This window comes from Micromys minutus, assembly GCF_963924665.1.
Source record: "Micromys minutus genome assembly, chromosome: 12".
Lineage (NCBI taxonomy): Eukaryota > Metazoa > Chordata > Mammalia > Rodentia > Muridae > Micromys > Micromys minutus.
In genome coordinates this window covers 58,159,056-58,163,415 of record NC_137981.1, presented here as the reverse complement: position 1 = coordinate 58,163,415, position 4,360 = coordinate 58,159,056, and positions in this window count along the sequence as shown.

Here is a 4,360-nt window from a genome sequence, read left to right as displayed (position 1 = left end):
ACAGAAGTTATATATATACATACATATACACACACACACACACACACACGAATTACAAGGCCTTAGATTTGCTTTACGGCCAAGAATGACTTTAAGCCTCCAATTCTCCCTTTTCACTGCCCCACTGCTGGGATTCCAAGCGTGCACCTGGTATGCAGCGGTAAGGCTAAAACCATGGCATTGTGCATGCTAGGCACAAGTGTTCTACTAACTGAGCTTCATTACCACCCACAATTATATATAGTGTTCTGACAGACACAGCATGTGGAGAGCTGTTACTAACAGCATTAGAGAATCACACTAAAGAAAACCACCAATGCAATAACAAAGACTAGAAAACACACAGTCACACTGGTACTCGATGAGTTATGGTTGTAGAGTATTGCCAACCTTACTTCAGCAGCACAGTCAATACTGGAGGTAATTTCAGAATCTTAACGCCAATATTTACGTGCTGCTAAGGCACTGCTGACACTGCCACCATAGGAGCTGTGGATAAAGACAGGCGCCTGTTTCAGAAGATCAGACCCTTGTATTTTGAGGCAGCACAATATGGCCTGCACCTTTTCAAATTCCACAAACCATTATGTGCTGCTACTTTACTCCAAGGTTTTTGAAAACTCATAGCACCTGAATAGTAATTTACAGAAAAGTCTTTTTAGAAAAAAAAGCATATAAAGTCCAGGTTTGAAAAACCTAACACTGGTATGTGCATAATCTTATAAGCGTTCAGCAGAATAAAATATATTTCCATATCATAAATCTAATAAAAGCCTACTGTAAACTTAATACAGTACTGTAAATGAGAAATGAAATGAAAAAAGCAAGTTATCTTCCTGTGCCAACTTAATAAGAACCTGATTTATGAAACTAGCCAAACTTCTGAATGTATTTAGCAAATGAAACAATTATAAAAGTTGTTTTTTACCTTATTAATAGTAGCACACCTTTCAAAGCCAAATTCGTAGGATAAAGCTTTATGTTAGAGGACAAACATAAGACATGTAAGAGCAGTTTCAAGAAATTTATACTAGCAAAATACTCAGTAGACACACACATGAAATATACTCCTGCAAACATATACCCCCAATCTATACATGAACACTCAAGATTTATTTCTATATTGGAATAGTTATTGTGAGTCCAGTGTCATTCACTATCTACCAGCCAGAATATCATCTTAGGATAACAGGTCAATTTGGTTGCCTGAAAGGATACAGAACAGGAATCCTGTAGCTCAAGCCTAAGTAACCATGTGTATGTTGATTATTAAAAGGGCTATTCCTTTAAAGGCATATCATTTTATACAATAGGATAAATTTATGCAATAAAATTTACATTCTGTTCTAATGTAATGTTCTATAGGCAGTGCAGTCATATTCCATTTACGTTTTCTCTATTGTTAAAATATATGTAGTTTATGAATAAGTAACTATGGTTTCACCCATTTCTCTATTAATGCCGGCAAGTTAATACAATTTTTAACATCTACTTATAAGATATATCAACACATACTTGAATTTACATGTGCTAATTTGTTTTCCATTGTTGTGAAGAACATCATGATCAAAAAACAACCCGGGGTGGAAAAGGCTTATTTCATTTTACAACCTAACGTCCACCATGAAGGGCAGGAATTAAAATCAGGAACCAGGAAACAGGAACTGAAGCACAGACCACAGAGGAATGTTGCAAACCGGTCAGCACTGCTTCCTCTCTTATACTACATGACCATCTGCTGCCCAGTGGGTTGGGTCTTCCCACATCAAGTATTAAACAAGAAAATGTGTACTAGGTAGGTCCACAGGACAATCTGATGGAAGCTATTCCTCAATTGATATTCTCTCTTTCTAGATATCCATTAGTAGGTTGCTAAAGCAACCAGCACAATCAGTTACAAGATTTAGGTTCTTCTCAAACCTACTATCCAGTTAAATTTTAAACATGTTTTAAAACATACATGGCTATTTTCACTTAAATATTTTACTAAACACCTACTCTATGTAACCACTCTCCCATTTGTTACACTATAATTGCTACAGTGGTGTACAAAATAGTTTAGAAAAACTATTTATTTATTTACTTATTTATATGAGTACACTGTAGTTGTCTCCAGACACACCAGAAGAGAAATTGGATCCCATTACAGATGGTTGTGAGCCACCATGTGGTTGCTGGGAATTGAACTCAGGACCTCTGGGAGAGCAGTCAGTGCTCTTAACCCGAGCCATCTCTCCAGCCCCTAGAAGAACTCTTGATTGACCTAAATTATAAGAGACAACATCATAAATTAACTATTCAAAGTTGTATGTTGATCTAGATAGAGTAACATACCTTTATAATAGCAACACTTGGCACAGGATCAAGATTTTAAGGTTATCCTTGGGTATATAATAAATCTACGAACATCCTAAATACATAAAATAGTTACACACACACCAACCCCACCTCCCTCCTATACCACTTTGTTCTTATACTATAATATAGATATTAATTATCCCAATGTCAAATGAATGATTTCAAAAATAAGTCAGTCTTTTGTGTGCAAAACCTGTATTTTGAAAGCCAAGATAGCTAATCTTGAAACGGAATTAATATTCATATTCATACTCATTTAAAAAAACCACAGTAAGATATGCTTTTATTTCTAACTAATCTAACATGTAATGAAGCTTATTTTAAGGAATTACATTTCTTGTAGCATCAAGTACATTCATATTCCGAACATTGTAACTCTAAATTTTTCACTTCCAACTGATACCTTAATCATTAAAAATTAACTGTCCATTCCTCTTACATAAGAGACTTTCTACCTTGTCTTCTAAATGTCATATCCTACAATTAAAGAGAACTTTAACTTCATTTATTCAAATTTTAAGATTTGTTCTGAAGTGTGTATATACTTTATATATAAATGCACACATGTATATATTAGCATCTTCTAATTATAACTTCTGGAGTACAGGCATGAGTTACCACAACCACACCCTTCACCTGTCGCTAGAGTGAGCCTAGGCACTCATGCTTATGTGGCCAGCACTTCAGCATTTCCCAGTTCTAATTTACATGTCTGTGTGCATAGATGTATGGGTGTGTGTGTGTGTGTATATATATATATATATATATATATAAATATATGTAAGATGTCGAATTCCTTGACCTAGCTATAGGTTTGAGTGCCTTACGTGTGTGCTGGCTGGGAAGTCAGTCCTCTGCAAGAGCAGAAAGTTCTCTTAACCACTTCTCCAGCCTTACTTTTTTTAAATGTGTAGTACTTATGTTGGATACCTGAGTGTATCACTACGTACAAGTGGAAGTCAGGCACTGTCAGGAAGACGAGCTTGGGTATTTGTTCTAACCTTCTACCTTGTTTGAGACAGGGTCTTGTTTGATGTTACAATGCGCTACTGTGTGGTAGCAACTCCTTCATTCACCGAGCCACTTCTTCAGCCCCCACTGTTTTATTTACTTTTTGTGGAACTTTCTGGAATTTTCCTTTTTAATAGGGGCTCACTCTTAGTCCATGGTGGCTGAAAATTTGCAATCCTCCCGCCTCACACACCATCTCTGGGGACAGTATTTCTCTATGTTTCCTGTGTGTGTAAGAACTACATTTATTTGTGTGTGTGAATGTAACCACAATGTATGGAGGTTAAAGGATGTCTTCTGGGAGTTGGCTCTTTCACTTTTTTTTTTTTTTTTTGGAGGCAGAGTCTCACTGCATTGCTCTGACTGTCCTTGAACCCTTTCTGTAGCCCAAGCTGGTCTTGAACAGACCTGCTTGTCTCTGAATGCTAGCATTAAAGAGGCACCCCACCCGCTTAACTTTTATTTGCTTTAATGCTACACATAATGGGGGCAAAGCGTATCTTACTTGAGTTTTCATTTCCATCTCCTTAGTAAAAGGCCATCCTAGCATTGATATTAGTGGTAATCATGTATCTTCTTTGGAAAAATGTCTATTCAAGTCTTCATTTGGTTTTTCCCTATTTATTGATGAATTTTTTAAAAAATAAATTCTGGTTTAATAGTTAATATTTCCTACCAAAAACTGGATTTGCAAATATTGTCTTCCATTCTGTCTACCTTTGTGTTTTGTTTACAATTATTAACGCACAAGTTTAAAATTTTGAGGAAGTTTATACAATTTGCTGTTGCCTAGATTTTTGGTATTAAGTTCTGAAAAATACTTGTCAACTCGTATGTTGAAGTTTTGCCTTAAGTTTCTTAAGGGGTTTTCACTTTTACACTTGTTTAGTCTTTGACTTATCTGAAACAAAATTTTTACTACATAATAAGGTCTAACTTCATTTTTTTGTGTGTAAATATCTAGGTTTTCTTACACTTGGCCCATCTCTTG